Source organism: Palaemon carinicauda, chromosome 28 (assembly GCF_036898095.1).
Source record: "Palaemon carinicauda isolate YSFRI2023 chromosome 28, ASM3689809v2, whole genome shotgun sequence".
NCBI classification, from domain to species: domain Eukaryota; kingdom Metazoa; phylum Arthropoda; class Malacostraca; order Decapoda; family Palaemonidae; genus Palaemon; species Palaemon carinicauda.
In genome coordinates, this window is record NC_090752.1 from 9,286,440 (window position 1) to 9,304,738 (window position 18,299).

At 45.4% G+C, this 18,299-nt stretch overlaps 1 long non-coding RNA gene across 1 annotated transcript in view; it reads right to left on the reverse strand.

Moving 5' to 3' along the window:
* Positions 1–18,299, reverse strand: part of LOC137621983 (uncharacterized) — a 46,325-nt gene that overhangs the window by 22,569 nt on the left and 5,457 nt on the right. Inside the window, exon 2 of the long non-coding RNA XR_011040312.1 lies at positions 251–340. This is a non-coding gene — a long non-coding RNA (uncharacterized lncRNA). The remainder of the gene's footprint in view (positions 1–250; positions 341–18,299) is intronic.

Here is an 18,299-nt window from a genome sequence, read left to right on the forward strand (position 1 = left end):
ATTTCCTGAAACTTACAATAAGCGTCAAGAGGTTCCTATAGCTCTATATTACTTAACCGAAACAATTTGAAAGCATAATACATTATAAAAGCAGAGTAATCCACTTAGGACTACATCTCGACCTATCATTACAATATTTCTTACAAACCTAAAGCCATCAACATACAGATTACATTCTCAAGTTTCTAAACCTTAACAAGTACATACTGTATGCTTATATAGTACTGGACTCTACAAGAAGCATGCTTACCTCTTACATGTTTGCCAAATCATGTGGAAACTACCAGAGCTTAATTTTAAAAGGGCCATCTTTTGAGCTTTCCTCATGGAAAAAAAAAACCTGGAAAAAGAACACTTTCGTAATGACCATTATTAAATATATACTTAATATAAATTTTCCACTCCCCTCCAAAAAAAAAAAAAAAAAAAAAAAGTAAAGTAAAATACCAGTACAGAAATCTTCCCTGTAGCACTTCTTAATGGTGATATTCTTTTCCATACAACACTCATATATACATCAATTATTAAAACTCAAATGGAATTAAATGACCATTTAGTACAGTACATCATTTACTCACTAAAATAACAAATTTTAAATATTTTTGTATTTTTCCTAGCTAAACAAACCCGAGCTGGAGAGGGCCGATAAAGAATTATCGAGGATCTGGAGACCAATGTGATAGCTACTCTTGACCTGGATATCTGGTTGACAGACTCTGGCTTACACTAGGCACACCATTGTAACTCATGTTAGGATTTGTGGGGTGGATGCAGGTAGTAAAATTTAAATATGCATTTGTACAGCTAGGTAAAATACTGTGTGACAAATTTGAAAGCAATTTGTATTTTTTTTAACGATACAAACCTTGAGCTCTTTTTTAGGGATATACTTTCGGCAAAGCTGGAAGACTAGCCATAAGACTTTCAGCGAGGTGTAACTACCCCATTGCTAGTTAGCAGGGGGTAGGGGGTAGCCGTCAACCCCGCTCAAACACACCCCAGTGTTGTCTGGTCACTTTTGATTGCAGGCAGGTGATGGCAGGACAAAATTGTATGAGCAACAGGTTTGTCTCATTAGCAAAAATTCAAATTAACTTCAAATTTGTCATTTATTCCAACTCCCGGGTAACCTCTGCCCTCAACAATCTGCTACTTGTTCATCAAGGAGCCCAAGGTATTTAAACCATGTGTTGTGCAGCCACCGCAATGCCGATGGAGAACATCTTGTTCCTGTGGGTCACGTCTTGCAGGTAGCGGGTGGTGAAGGTTGTCTGACACTTCCACACGCCCGCTTGTATAATCTGCGTCGGTGTTTTCTTCTTGAATGCGAGGGACGTGCTGATGCCCCTATCACCATGAGCTCTGGTTGTCTTCTCTGTGGAGGAGGATCGGATTTCAGTCCTACGTTTATGACCTTGTGAATCCAAGCAGAAATGGTGTTTCCTGTGAGCTCCTGCTGTTCTCTTGAGATTGTTTCCTGTGAGCTCCTGCTGTTCTCTTGAGATAACCTCAAACTCATCACTTATCAAAGTAACAGTTGATCTGGATCATCAGTTACGTTATGAAGACTCATAATCAGAAAGGGACCGAATCCAAGATCCGCTACCCCCGGATTTTGAATCTTGGCGATAAACTCGGGGACGAAGCCAAGCATTACCTAACCCCACCCCCTTGAATGGGCGGCATCGTACGAAAGACCATGGAGTTCAGCAACGTTTAGCCGAAGTCAAAGCGAGCATGAAAACCATCTTCAATGTCAGGTGGCATTCTGATGCCTGGCATAATGGTTCGTAGGGAGCACCCTTCAGTTCCTGAAGGACACAAACCCAGTTCCATGGGAGTGGTCTAACTTCCAACTAAGGGTGGGGAAGCTCACTCACTTGTGTAAGAGATACCAAGGGTAACATGAATACCATCTTGAGGGCAAGATCCCTTTCAGAGGCTTTCGGTAAAGTTCGCAAGGTGCCATCTGAAGGACCTCAGAAACTTGATCACACACAAAGACAAGGGGGTTTGACTTCTTAAGGCAGGTAAGACTGTACGATGCTCAAGGTCAAAGCCGATAGTTCACATGATGAGGAAAGATCTACATCATTAAATGAAAAATATGGTTTTCCCCATGGTGACTAACAGAAATTTCTCCTCCCAAAAGAAAATTAAGAAGTCTGCTATAACAGGAATAGTAGCCTCGAGCAGAGCAGTATTCCAACTGTGAAAAGATAGACTAGAGGTACCTCCTGATGTGCAACTGGCACACAAGAGTGGGGTCCGACTGGGAAGCTCTTGGTACCTCTACGAGCACATCAAGAAGCTCAGGGTACTACTCTGCGAGAGACCATTTCAGAGACTAGCATTAGTCAAAGGTTCTAAGATGACCTTATCTTGATCAAGACTTCTTATCCGACAGAAAGGGGGAACAAGGTTCTGAAATAACCTTGTCTTGTTGAGGACTTCTTATCAGACAGATAGGAGCTACGTACTTATGTACATTTCGTCCCATGGAGGTTGTAAAGCGTCTTCCAACACCCCGATCACCGATGATGGTTTGGGAACTGAACAGCAGTAGACCTCCAGCTTCTTGTTCAGGTGCGTGGCAAATATATCGATGATCAAGGAACCCCAGAAAGTGAGTTCTCTCACCACCAGAGGACCAACGCCACTCCGAGTAGGCTATCAGACCCAGAAGATTCAGATTGTCTGCAATCACATTCCCCTTCTCTAGAATGAACTGGATTGTGAGGTGTACTGCATTGGACATGGCACATCAATGCATTGTCACTATGAACTGACAAAGATAGTGAGACACCAAACCCCCATGCTTGTTGACTCGAGTCACTTCTGTGGCGGTGTTGCTCATCAACACTATCCAGTGACCCTGAAGAGAGTCCCCGAAATGGAGAAACACTAGGTATGACACCTTCAATTATAGACTGTTGATATGGTGAATCCTGTCCTTTTTTGTCCATAGACCAGAATCAAACTGGGATAAACTCCTGAGGAGGGGCCTACAATGGGGACCCACTCAACAGGTTCCCTTCTCAAACCAACAAGATAGACCATCTTGACTTCTGTAGGAAGTGTGACTTGAAAAGATGGCGGGAGCATCCTTTGGCACTACTGGGACTAGTGCGCCCACTGGATGGAACGCAAGAGCATCCTTCCGAAAGGAACCAACTGTTGCCGAGATGAGAGGTGGCCGAGATGAGAGGTGCCCCAGAAGTCTTTAGCACTGTATTGCTTCGAGGGATTCCTTCTTGAAGAAGGCTACTACAACCTGTCTGAATTAGAGCAGCACGCCCCTACGGAAGCACTTGTTGAAGATCTAGGACTGACGTAAGAGATTAAACTCGAACATCCAGATCTTTACAAAACTTGCAAAGAAAAGGTCTGTGGAGTAAAGCCAGTCATCACGATAGTGCAAGTCTAATGCCCATGGCATGAGCCCAGGACAAGATTCTTGTGAACACTTGAGGGACTGCAGGTAGGCCAAAATACAGTACAGAACTTTTTAAACTGAAATCTCCTTTCCCCCAGAATGAAGCCGAGATAATTTCTTGATCTTGGATAGACTGGGATCTAAAAGTAAACTCATCCTCGAGGTCTAAGGATAACAGGAAGTCGTATTGCCAGATTGTTTGTAGAACTGTGCTAGGAGTCTCCATCTTGAACCATGTCTGAAGAACTAAATGGTTCAAGTGAGATAAGACAATGAATAGTCCCATTCCTTATGACCTGGTATGAGGGTCCAGGGGGCTTACCCCTGTTAGGTCAGTGACCTTGGTTGGTTTGTGACCTGGGAATCGGGGTCTGGGGGCTAGTCCCCCCGTTAAGTCTGTGTTCTCGGAACTAAGAGTTAGGTTAGGAGGGTGTGTTAGGTTCTGTAGCCTATTAACGAATCTGTGTGTTAAATAGCCATGTTTATCCCAAAGTACCAGGTTCCCCCCACCTGTGTCCATTGGTTAGAGGGGGGTAATGGGAGAACGGTTTATTTATGGTGAAATTAAATGTAAAATTCATTGAAAGCACAACATTTACTGAAGGAAAAGTTTTTTTTCAATGGAAATGTAGTTCCGTGGTAGTGTTCTACAATTTTACTCACTATTTTCTTCATTAGGAATTTTGTGTTACAGTAAATATTTTCCTACATTTAATTACCGACCCAGTTCATTCCAACCAACTTCAAATGCTCCTGGGTTTCAGTCATCATCATAAAAAATGCTCAAAACAGCATAACCGACACGTCCCAGTCTAATTTTCTCCATAACGATTGTTGTACCATTCTAATATTTTACCATCAATAGGAAAGCCAACCCCCGACCTATTATTGTTATTATTACTATTACCAGCCAAGCTACAAACCCTAGTTGGAAAAGCAAGATGCTATAAGCCCATGGGCTCAAAGAGGGAAAACTAGCCCGCTGAGGAAAAGAAACTAGAAATAAACAATGTAAGTAATGAAAAATCAAAATACTGTAATATATTTTACACAACAACATTAAAACATAATTCATAGACAACTATAAAAAAAAAACTTATATCAGCCTGTTAACATAAAACATTTACTTCAACTTCAAACTTTTGAAGTTCTACCGATTCAACTACCCGATTAGGAAGATCATTCCATAACTTGATTACATCTGGAATAAAATTTCTAGAATACCGTGTACTATTGAGCCTCATGATGGAGAATGCCTGACTATTAGAATTAACTGCATCCTTAGTATTACAAACAGGATGGAACTGTTCGGGAAGATCTGAACGTAAAGGATGGTCAGAATTACGAAAAATCTTATGCAATATGCATAATGAACAACGGTGCCAAAGATTAATATCTACATCAGGAATAAGAAATTTAATAGACCATGAGTTCCTGTCCAACAAATTAAGATGAGAATCAGCAGCCTAAGACCAGACAGGAGAACAATACCCAAAACAAAGTACTGTAGAATGAAAGAATTAAGGGATTTTGACGAAGGAAAAATCTATTTCTGGGGAGAGACCTGTGGCGCCCGGTGAAAAGAGTCCTTCTTATATACCTTTTCTGATAAAACCTTCCAATTATACCAGAGAAAGATAAAAGCATGGAATGCTGAGGTTACAACCCTCGCGCGAGCACCTTTAGGGTGTCGTGTATAAAGCTAAGGCGCGTGAAATCCACTATTCACAGGTTGTCTTCCATTTAGTTAATTCCTTCGTCAAAGGGATGGGCCGATACAAAGGCCCTTGCCAACCACTAGCGCCACACCACCCACGCCACGACGCGAGCGCCATCTGAACAACATCCTTCTGTATTGGCCATGATGGCTTGGAAAGGAAAGGGTGGGATTGTGTAAAATAAAGGGGAAGGGTTTCACCGGGCGCCACAGGTCTCTCCCCAGAAATAGATTTTTCCTTCGTCAAAATCCCTTTTCTGGGTCGATCTGTGGCGCCGGGTGAAAATGTACCAGAGAATGCCTTCCAAGCCCAACAATAACTAATTTAAAGAGGGGAGAGAAACAACACCATGTAAAGAAAATCATAAATATGTTATTTTCATTAGTAAAATAAATTTTTGAATATACTTACCCGATAATCATGTAGCTGTCAACTCCGTTGCCCGACAGAAATCTAAGGAGGGATACGCCAGCTATCACAATACTAGAAGGGGGTGTACTAACCAGCGCCACCTGTGGCCAGGTACTCAAGTACTTCTTGTTGACACCTCCTCAATTATTCCTCGGTCCCACTGGTTCTCTATGGGGAGGAAGGGAGGGTCAATTAAATCATGATTATCGGGTAAGTATATTCAAAAATTTATTTTACTAATGAAAATAACATTTTTCAATATTAAACTTACCCGATAATCATGTAGCTGATTCACACCCAGGGGGGTGGGTGAAAACCAGTGTACAAGATTAAAGGATAGCCAAGTATCCCCAAATTTCATATAACAGTTATCTCCAATAACAAATGAAATAATAAGTACCTGGTAAGGAAGTCGAATTGAACCGTTACTCTGCCTCTTTTTTAAGTTCGTCTTCCTTACTGAGCGCAGCGTTCCTCTTGGAGGCTGAATCAACCCAAGGTGCTAAAGTATATAGGGTTGCAACCCCTACTAAAGGACCTCTACACAACCTTTAACCTAGGCGCTTCTCAAGAATGAATTGACCACCCGCCAAATCAAAAGGATGCGGAAGGCTTCTTAGCCTACCGTAACAACCATAAAAACAACAATAAAAGAATTCAAGAGAAAAGTTAAAAAGGTTATGGGATTAAGGGAATGTAGTGGCTGAGCCCTCACCTACTACTGCACTCGCTGCTACGAATGGTCCCAGGGTGTAGCAGTTCTCGTAAAGAGACTGGACATCTTTCAGATAAAATGATGCAAACACTGACTTGCTCCTCCAATAGGTTGCATCCATCACACTCTGCAGAGAACGGTTTTTATTAAAGGCCATCGAAGTAGCTACGGCTCTTACTTCGTGGGTCCTTACCTTCAGCAATGCAAGGTCTTCCTCCTTTAAGTGAGAATGTGCTTCTCTGATCAGAAGCCTTATATAATACGAAAGCCCATTCTTGGACATGGGTCTCGAGGGTTTCCTGATGGCACACCATAAGGCTTCTGACTGTCCTCGGAGAGGTTTAGACCTCTTGAGATAATATTTGAGAGCTCTGACAGGGCAAAGAACTCTCTCAAGTTCGTTACCTACCATGTTGGAAAGGCTAGGTATCTCGAACGATCTAGGCCAAGGACGTGAAGGAAGTTCGTTCTTTGCTAGGAATCCAAGCTGGAAAGAACATGTAGCAGACTCGGTCGTGAAACCAATGTTCTTGCTGAAGGCATGAACCTCACTGACTCTCTTAGCTGTTGCCAGGCAAACGAGAAAAAGGGTCTTGAGGGTAAGGTCCTTGAATGAAGCTGACTGGAGAGGTTCGAACCTAGATGTCATAAGGAACCTTAAGACTACGTCTAGATTCCAGCCTGGAGTGGAAAGACGACGATCTTTAGACGTCTCAAAAGACTTAAGAATGTCTTGAAGGTCCTTGTTGGAAGACAGGTCCAAACCTCTATGGCGGAGAACTGAGGCCAACATACTCCTATATCCCTTAATCGTAGGAGCTGAAAGGGATCTCTCATTCCTAAGATGAAGCAGGAAGTCAGCTATTTGGGTCACAGAGGTATTGGTAGAGGATATCGAATTGGCTCTACACCAGCTTCGGAAGACCTCCCACTTAGACTGGTAGACCCTACGAGTGGAAACCCTTCTTGCTCTGGCAATAGCCCTGGCTGCCTCCTTCGAAAAGCCTCGAGCTCTAGCGAATCTTTCGACAGTCTGAAGGCAGTCAGTTGAAGAGCGTGGAGGTTTGGATGTAACCTGTCTACGTGAGGTTGACGTAGAAGGTCCACTCTTAGAGGTAGAGTCCTGGGGAAGTCTACTAGCCATTGTAGTACCTCTGTGAACCATTCTCTTGCAGGCCAAAGGGGAGCAACCAGCGTCAGCCGTGTCCCTTCGTGCGAGACGAATTTCTGCAGAACCTTGTTGATTATCTTGAACGGAGGGAATGCGTACAGGTCGAGATGGGACCAGTTCAGTAGAAAGGCATCCACATGAACTGCTGCAGGGTCTGGAACAGGAGAACAAAACAGAGGAAGTCTCTTGGTCATGGAGGTGGCAAACAGATCTATGGTAGGTTGACCCCACAAGGTCCAAAGTCTGTTGCACACACTCTTGTGGAGGGTCCATTCCGTGGGAATGACCTGATTCCTTCTGCTCAGACGATCTGCTGACACGTTCATATTGCCCTGGATGAACCTCGTGACTAGAGAGAGGTTTAGACTTCTTGACCAAATGAGGAGGTCCCTTGCGATCTCGTAAAGGCTCCTCGAATGGGTCCCTCCTTGCTTGGAGATGTAAGCCAAGGCTGTGGTGTTGTCCGAGTTCACCTCCACCACTTTGCCTAGCAGGAGGGACTTGAAGTTCAACAGGGCTAGATGAACTGCCAGCAGTTCCTTGCAGTTGATGTGGAGAGATCGTTGTTCCTCGTTCCACATTCCGGAGCATTCCTTTCCGTCCAAGGTTGCACCCCAGCCCGAGTCCGATGCATCTGAGAAGAGATGAAGATTGGGGGTCTGAATGGCCAAGGATAGACCCTCTCTGAGAAGGAGGTTGTGCTTCCACCACAGGAGAGTGGTCTTCATCTCTTGGTTGATAGGGATAGAAGTTGCTTCTAGAGTCGAACTCTTGTCCCAATGAGCTGCTAGGTGGAATTGAAGAGGGCGGAGGTGGAGTCTGCCCAGCTCGACAAACAGGGCTAGGGACGAGAGAGTCCCTGTGAGACTCATCCACTGTCTCACTGAGCAACTGCTCCTCTTCAGCATGCTCATGATGCACTCTAGGGCTTGGCTTATCCTGGGGGCCGATGGAAAAGCCCGAAAACTCTGACTCTGAATCTCCATTCCCAGATACACGATGGATTGTGAGGGAATGAGTTGAGATTTTTCCAAATTGACTAATAGACCCAGGTCTCTGATAAGGTCTAAAGTCCAATGAAGATTCTCCAGACAACGACGACTCTAGGAGGCTCTCAACAGCCAGTCGTCTAGGTAGAGGGAGGCTCTGATGTTTGACAAGTGAAGGAATTTGGCTACATTCCTCATCAGAAGGGTAAAGACCATAGGAGCTGTGCTTAGGCCAAAACACAGGGCTTGGAATTGGTAGACGACCTTTCCGAAAACGAATCTTAGGAAAGGTTGGGAGTCTGGATGAATCGGAACGTGAAAATAAGCATCTTTCAAGTCCAATGAGACCATCCAGTCCTCCTGTCTGACCGCTGCTAAGACCGACTTGGTCGTCTCCATCGTGAACGTCAGCTTGGTGACATACTCGTTGAGAGCGCTGACGTCCAGCACAGGTCTCCAACCTCCTGTCTTCTTGGCCACAAGAAAGAGACGGTTGTAGAAGCCCGGGGATTGATGGTCCCGGACTATAACCACAGCCTTCTTCTGCACAAGAAGCGACACCTCCTGGTGCAAAGCTAGTCTCTTGTCCTCCTCTTTGTAGTTGGGAGAGAGGTTGATGGGCGAAGTGGTCAGAGGTGGTTGAAGGTAGAATGGAATCCTGTAACCGAACCTCAGCCAACTGACAGACTGTGCGTCTGCACCTCTCATCTCCCAAGCTCGCCAGAAGGTCTTGAGTCTGGCTCCTACTGTCGTCTGGAGAAGCGGAGAGTCAGTGTTTTCCTTTGGATGGCTTGGATCCTTTCCTGGACTTGCCTCTGTAAGAGTCTGGACGGGAGCTTCCTCGGCTGGGGGCTCTACCACGAAAGGGCGGTATGAATCTAGTCGCAGGGGTATCAGCCACTGGGGAGCGGTAAGTCTTAGGGACTGAGGTGGAAGCCTTAGACTTACGAGCCGAAGAAGCTACAAGATCGTGCGTGTCCTTCTGTATCAAGGCAGCAGACAAATCTTTAATGAGCTCTTCGGGAAAAATAAACTTCGAAAGAGGAGCAAACAGAAGTTGTGACCGTTGGCAAGGGGTAATGCTGGCGGAAAGGAAAGAACACAGCTGTTCTCTTTTCTTCAACACCCCTGATACAAACAAGGACGCTAGCTCGCCCGATCCATCTCTGATGGCCTTATCCATACAGGACATTAACAGCATGGCAGAATCTTTGTCCGTATGAGAGGTTTTCTTGCTGAGGGCCCCCAGGCACCAGTCGAGAAAATTAAACATTTCAAAAGCTCTAAACACCCCTTTAAGCAAGTGATCCAGGTCTGAGAAGGTCCAACACACTTTTGAGCGTCTCATAGCAGATCTTCGAGGCGAGTCTACCAGACTTGAGAAGTCAGCCTGGGCAGAGGCAGGTACTCCCAAGCCTGGAGCTTCCCCTGTGGCATACCAAACGCTCGCTTTCGAAGTGAGCTTCGTTGGAGGGAACATGAAGGAAGTCTTGCCAAGAAGTTGCTTAGACTGCAGCCACTCCCCTAAGATCCTAAAAGCCCTCTTGGAGGATCTAGCTAGGACAAGCTTGGTATAGGAAGACTGAGCTTGTTGCACTCCCAGCGAAAACTCAGATGGTGGAGAGCGGGGAATAGCTGAGACAAAATGGTCTGGATAAACCTCCCTGAGAAGAGCCAAGACCTTGCGAAAATCAAGAGACTGTGGAGAGAGCTTGGATTCGTCCACGTCCGAAGAGGGATCAAGGTGTGCCTCCTCATCATCCGAAACCTCAACCCCAGAATGAGGCGACGGGATCGGATACGAATGCTGAACCGCAGAGTCAGAACGAGCAGGAACAACAACAGAGGTGGAAGGAGGAGGTGCAGCAAGTTCCTGTTCCTGTTCCTGTGGAATGAGTGGAGCGTGAAGAGACCGAGGCTGTGCAGAACAAGGTAAAGTTCCCGCAAGCAGAGATGTCTGAGGAGCAGGATCAGGGTGCACGGGTAGAGCTCGGTGCAGCAGCTGAGGAGACTGACTCACAGGTGGAAGAGGTTGTTGTACCTCCACCGAGAGTTGCACCGCCGGTGGAGCAGCCAGGGGAGGAGGAGGAAGAGTGGAGTAATCCTCCTGATCCCAAACCGAAGGTTGCCTTAAAGAAGGCTGATGCTGAACAACACTGGGAACAGTGAACACAGAAAGTGGTTCAACATCGTACGCCTGGCAGATGGAGCTGCGACTGGGTGCAGCGAGTGCAGGCGGGTGCAGCACAGGCTGAACGGGTGCAGGAGGTTGGTGCACCACCGGTGCAGGCGGGTGCAGCACAGGCTGAACGGGTGCAGGAGGTTGGTGCACCACCGGTGCAGGCGGGTGCAGCACAGGCTGAACGGGTGCAGGAGGTTGGTGCACCACAGGTGCAGGAGGTGCAACACTCTCAGCACGACACTCACGCATCAGGTCCGAAAGCTGAGCTTGCATGGACTGAAGCATAGACCACTTGGGATCAGCAGAGACAGTAGCAGACTGAGGTAAAGCCATAACAGTGGTTGCACCACCGGTGCAGCTCTGTTGTACCTTACTCCTCTTGGGCGGAGTACAGTCGCTAGATGACTGAGGCGAGTCAGAGCTGAGCCAACGACTGCAACCTGGCTGAGCACTCGAGGGCTGGACTCTGCGTTTAAGCGGTCTAGAGACCTGAGACCAACGTTTCTTCCCCGAGAGAAGATCAGCGGACGAGCGGAAGACGGGCTCAATCGTCTGCAAGTGGGAGTGACGGTCTGTGGAAGACACGCCCGCAACCACTGAGGATAATTCTGTGCGCCTAACAAGGCCTGCCGAACCCTTATGCCCTTCGACATTGCTTCTCCCCTGGGCTTGGGAGCTTGCAAGAGGTCCCGGACTGGGAGAACGACTGGCTCGCACAGAAAAATCCCCACGCACCACACTGGCACTAACACTAGTACAAGGCACTGCACCGACACTAGCACTCGTCACAGCACTGGCACTAACTTCACCCACTGCACTCTTGGCCTTCAACTCTTTCACTTCGGCCATCAGAGACTTATGGTCACTTGCCACTGACTCTACCTTATCGCCTAAAGCCTGAATAGCGCGTAAAACCACTGACATATCAGGCGGAGGGCACACAGTAGGATCGGGGGTAGCCACTACAGGGGTAGGATCAGGTTGGGGATCATGAGATGAGGAAAATAAAGAAGAGTGAGAAGAACTCCTCCTAGCTCTAATTCTCTCTAACTTAGAAGAATACTTTAAAAGTCGGACAAAATCCAATTCCGAAAGTCCGGCGCATTCCTCACATCGATTTTCTAACTGACAGGGTCTGTCCCTACAGTCAGAACAAGCGGTGTGAGGATCTACCGAGACCTTCGGAATACGTCTATTGCAAGACCTACATCGTCTATGGGAGGGGGCTTGCGAAATGTCAGACATTTTGTTTTCAAGAGAAGTCAAAGGGAGATCCAAAAAACAAGCAAAAATTCGTTAACCGTTAAACTGAATTAAATAAAAGCTATCTAGCTAATATCAGAAGGTTTCTAGTAATGCGACAGCCGTAAATCAAAGAGAATACATCACCAAATAAGCGAGAATAAACTCGAAGACCATAAGCGTATCCCAGAACGTCTAGCCGGAGGCACGACAGAGGAATAATTGAGGAGGTGTCAACAAGAAGTACTTGAGTACCTGGCCACAGGTGGCGCTGGTTAGTACACCCCCTTCTAGTATTGTGATAGCTGGCGTATCCCTCCTTAGATTTCTGTCGGGCAACGGAGTTGACAGCTACATGATTATCGGGTAAGTTTAATATTGAAAAAATTAAGGTAAACAAACATGATAACAGGGAATCCTCCGAGTATCAGAGGAAACATGCTACAAAACTGACATGTCTAAGAATATCCCAACCCTGTAACAACGGTAATCAATAATAGTTACAAACATAACCTAATACAGTATGTAATAAACTTAGGGCTAACGAACCACCAAGGAAGCGGCGTCGTGGTGCGAGTGGCGGGTAGGAGGGAGAAGAAAAGAGATGGATGAAAGGAAGAACAAAAGATCACTGGGGAGAGATACGGCTCCCAGCTGCAACTGTTGGGTATTTAAGAGCCTGTAAGTTCATTAGATAGTGGCGTTTGAAGACCATAGGAGATTCCCAACCCGTGAACTTTATAAGGTCATCAAAGTCCATCTTCTGGGGGAAATGATCCCGGATTGGCTTGTCAAACGAAGTATAGGAACTATAGCCTAATACCACGTATGGGAATGGTACCTCCTTGTTCCCTGATAAACAAGGGGCCAGACGATCGGGTAGCAGTCGTGGCTAAAAAGGCCCTGAGAGTGGTGACCGGACATAGAAAAGTATCTTGGAGAAGAGGAATAACTTTCCAAGGGGACCACCTATTTTGGGGGTTAACGGCCGAATCATATTGGCGAATTGTCGAGTCCCTTTTGACTGATTCGAGTAAGAAATCGTTTTCCGGTTCAATGTTCGAGTCTCTACGAGCTGCCAACTTCCTGTAGTCCACAAAGTTAGGGTTTTGGACATCCTTGAGTAATCTGACACAGTGAGTTTGGAATACTCGGGTCAGTTTGAGGAACGGAATCCGGATGGGACGGAGTTTCCACTCGAGGAGGAGAGGAAACCAACTGTTCTTGGGCAGTGAGGTGGTACTAAAACCACTGCGCCCCGGAAGGAGCGCAGTCGGTGTTAAAGTTTTTAGAAGATTCACTGGGAGAGATAGGGAAATCTTCCTCTAATGATTCCAATCCCGGGGTAATGCGTCCATGGCATGAGCCCGAGGGTCCAGGATTGGGGTCACATAACAAGGAAGTTTGTGATTGATCTGAGATGTGAATAGATCTACCTGGATGCCTGGAACGAACCTGAGTATCCACCGGAGTGAAATTCTGACTCCAGGGAACCCGTCCTGGATAGTGAGCCCGTTCTCACATCCTGGCCTCCCGCTAGGTGAGGTGCTGACAGGAACCAGTTCTTTTCTGTTGCCCAGGCGAAGAAAGTGACCAGGATCTGATTCAGGTTGGGTGACTTGGATCCTCCCCTGTTTCCGTAGTGTACCTCGTCTGTGCTGTCTGACACTACTCTGATGTGGGTCGACCTCGGAGGAGTCTCTCTCTTCAGGGTCAAGAACACTGCCATGGCTTCGAGAACATTGATATGGGACTGTTTCATGGCTAGTGACCAAGAACCTGAAACATCTGATGTTCGGAGAAATCCCCCCATCCACTTAGAGACACGGCTGAATGGAATGTCACTTGTGGAGGTGGGAATTGTAGAGGAACCGCTTTGGAGAGGTTCTTCGGTTCGGACCATGGGCGTAGTCTCATTTTCCCGACAGAGGGGATCTTCGAGACCTTGTCTTCTTATAGGTACTGTAGCTCCCTTTCTCCAAAATCGATTGATGTCTTGAGTTTGGCTTTTATTAGGAGATCTGTTACTGAAGTGAATTGGGAAAGACCGAGGATACTTTCTAGGCTCTTTGGACACCTGTTTGTGCTTGAGAAATTCTTGATCTTGGAACCTATTCCTCTTACTTTTGGAAGGGAGAGACAACGTGTGCTTCGAAAGGTCCCACTGAATGGCTAACCATTCTAAGTGGCCTGATGGTCGCAGGCGAGACTTATGGCGATTGACCCGAAATCACAGGTTGTCGAGCGATCGAAGAAATTCCTTCGTAGCTCTGTTACCTTCTATGGCCGGCCGGGCCCAAATGAGCCAACCGGCCAGATAAGCAATGATCTGTATCTCTTGGTTCCTGAGTTGTTCTAACACTGCCTCTCCCAGTTTCGTGAATATCCTGGGATCAATGTTGAGGCCGAAGGGCATGTCTTGAACACAAAGGCTTTCCTGCTTAGGTGGAAACCCAGATAAGAAGAGAAGTTTCGAGCTATAGGCGCAAGCTAATAGCGGTCGGTAAGATCGACAGAGGTGGTGACGGTCCCACGGGGAAGTAAGGTCCATACCTAAGAGATAGTCGTTTGATTGCTTTTTCTTGAGTAACCCTGTGGTGTACTCTTTCAGGACGGGAGTGTATTTCTGGGAGAAGGTCACTGGCGGAGGAGGAGGACCTTGAGGCCATTTTCATCTCAAACCGTTAGAGACTATGCTATGATCCCACAGACCGAGTCCAATAATCACGAAAGTGGTAAAGTCTTCCCTCTACCAGGACCACCGCGTTGTGAGGGAGTGAATCTAGGTCCTTCCCTTCTCCGAGCCCCCTTTTTCCTAGGTCCGCCTTGATGTCGGGACTGTCTTCTACTCCTGTAGCTTCCTCTCTGGTGTCCATGAAAGGAGCCTGAGGGTTCGGATCTAGGGCTGCATGCAGGCAAAACATCCCAACGGAGTTGGACTGTGTACCTGGGGAATCAGTGAGGTAGACCACCTGATGATGGGGGGTCAGATACAAAATCGTCGAACCAGAGGAAGGCTGTGATGACGAGTGGGAAACCGACTATCAATTCCTGTCTGATAGAGGTCTCAGACAGAACGTACTTCCCACAACTGACCCGATCAGACCAACAAACGTGTAGGTCGAACTGGAAGGGCAGAGCCTGGAATTATCGTACCCCCCAGGCTGACAACATCCTGGTCCAGACAGATCGGGCCTGCCCTTTAGGAAATAATACCGTTACCTTCGGTACCTTGTCTAAGCTAACCAAGGCAATCTCTTTCAATCGAACGAATCCGTTGAATGGGAATTCTAGTACCTGGGAGTAAAATCTAGGTCCCCCAGAGGGAGGACGTCTATGCCCTCCAGATTTATGGTACCACCTATATCCGAGTTCCTGAACGGCACTGACTCACCACCCCACCTTAGAGCTCGTCATAGCCCCTTGGATTTCCTTAGAATGTGTTGCTTTTAGCCGTCACAGTCTATGCAGGGTAACATGAACATTAGGATCCTTTAATGGTCCTAGGACGGTGACGTAGGTAATTGCAAAGCTGAAGGCTCAAAACTCATCCCCACATACCTGCCCGTCCATGGGGTCGTTGTCCAACCTTAGAGAGGACACCCCGAGGAGATAGGGACCTCTAGATGGAGCATTCCTTCCCAACTTCGATACCCAAGGGTGGAGAGCCTCTCTTTGCAGGCCAGAGAGAATCATCACCATCCTGATGGGAACCATGCAGGCGAACCTTCTGTAACACAAAGGGGACATAAGTCTGGATGTTCCTTGAACTTTGGTTAGCGATCCTATTCACAGGCTGGGATCAGCTGTATACTCTTAAAAAGCCATTTTAAAGACAAGTTATTTAATGTATTATCTTCTGGGGTATAGTGCGACACTTGTATTCATGAAATGTGACACTGTTGGCGCATTCGCCACTGGGTGGAAATTTATTTCTATATGAACACTATGTTGTATGGATATTTATCCATATCTAGACATAATTAGAATTGACTATGCATAAATATAGGCATAATTAATGTATTTCTATTTGAACACTATGTTGTATGGATATTTAGTCATAATTAGACAGTTAGGATTGAATATGCATAAATATAGGCATAATTAATTTAATTCTATTTGAACACGATGTTGTATGGATATTTATCCATATTTATACATAGTTAGAATTAAATACATGCATAAATATAGGCATAATTAATTTAATTCTATTTGAACACGATGTTGTATGGATATTTATCCATATTTATACATAGTTAGAATTAAATACATGCATAAATATAGGCATAATTAATTTAATTCTATTTGAACACGATGTTGTATGGATATTTATCCATATTTATACATAGTTAGAATTAAATACATGCATAAATATAGGCATAATTAATTTAATTCTATTTGAACACGATGTTGTATGGATATTTATCCATATTTATACATAGTTAGAATTAAATACATGCATAAATATAGGCATAGTTACGTTCATAAATAATAATAATTTTTTTTTTTTTTTTTTTTTTTTTTTTTCAGGTAAAACAAAAGATTGGCCACCCGTGGTCTGAGTGATCTCCGACTGTACCGGATCTCCGGTAACCATCCCCGGTACAAACAAAGGTCCGTCATAGTGACAACGTGAACCAGAGGAAATATAATATTAACCTCAATGCTGATCGCCTGTACGATATCCGGTTAAGCCGGAGATTCGATGAAAAAGAAACCGTAATAATGAAACTGTGAAATCCTCATCGGTATCACATTGTTAACTCCGGTTCTGGACGTCTGCTTGATCTCTGTTTGTATGGGAGATCCGGTAGCAAAGGCTAGTCCCCGTGAGATCGTGACCGTCACCGGTACGATAACATTAACCTCAATGAATGTTTGAGTTATCTCCAGCGTAGCCGGAGATTCGATGAAAAAAGGGGCCGGAAAGGTGTAATTGAGATCAAACATGACAAAGGTTCGTGTGCAAAAAGGTCTCAGCCGGAGTCTGAGTGCCGGATTTCACCGTTGCACTCCAAATATCTGACTAGTTCTCACCCAATGAGTATCCATTATAGCGGCGTATAACTCAAGGCGGAGCTAAACATAACTCAAGGCGGAGCTAAGGGTGTCGGTATAAATCGAACCCAATTAATGACTCATACACCAACGTTCCTACTAATAGTGTTAGCTATATTAACAGTAACCACATCAATAAAACGTGTATAACATTAAACGTACTATCATCAACTCTGATAATAAGAGGAGGCCTGAATAACTCGTGAACGTATAAAAACGGAGAACGGGAAAATCACCTCCCTTACTCGAGCTAATAAACGAGCACCCTATGTTCTCACTCTCAAGGTTACATAATAAAAGCTAACATCACACAATAATATAAGGAAAGTAAAATAAAACTGATTGTTTTTATTTTTATTTTTCCTTTTTTTCTTTTTAAATTTTAGTCATTGTAATAACCAAAAACGAAGAATAACGACAACTTAACCAATAAATAAGGATATAGTCTAAATCGAGCCTTCCTGGGGCGAGTACAAACTAACAGACTAAATCGCAAACGTTTAAATCGTTATTCGGCCAAAACCATTGTTGGCACTATAATATCCAAATGTTTGTATATTTGTAATTTACCTAATGTCTGATAATGACATAAGGATAAATAACTTAAAGCAATCTGCCGACCTGCGAGGGTCGGGGAAGCAGTGACATGCCCTTAAAATAAATATAAACACCAGCCTTAGCTAAAGGCAAGGCAAATATAAGTGTTAAGTGTATGGGCGACCTCCGGTGAAGCCGGAGCGTAATGAGATGTCCTGAATAATGCCGTCTTAGCCAAAGGCAAGGCAAATATAAGTGTGAAGTGTATGGGCGACCTCCGGTGACGCCGGAGGATAATGAGATACTCTGAATAATTCAATTGTGGCTAATAATTCAATTGTGAAGATATAAAAGCCAAGCCGCAGCTAAGGGCTAAGGCTTAGATCATAGCAAAGCGTATTTACAAACTCCGGTGAGGCCGGAGGGAGAAGAAAGGTCCTGAATAATTATTGTGAATAAAAACACAATTGTAATAACAATGGCTATTGTGGATATGGCCGTGGCCTGAGACCGCAGTAAGGGCCACCGGAGGGTCGTATCTAAACAATATGAAGCCCGTCCCATGTAGTAAACAATATATAACTATAACAATAGAACGAAAGTCATTGAGAATCCCTCAAGCCGGAGTAGAACTCAAGGCGGAGTGGAAAACGTTCATAAACTACTCCCGAGCCGTAACGGGGAGAGGACGAACACGGACCAAAATAACGCTAACAATTGAAAAGTCACGAAAAATAAATAACTCGTAAGTTATCATCCACCCCGAGGGGGAGAGGTGAGGGAGGGAGAACCCGTTGAACGCACAAAACGGAAAACGGGAAATCCGCTCAACCACCAGAG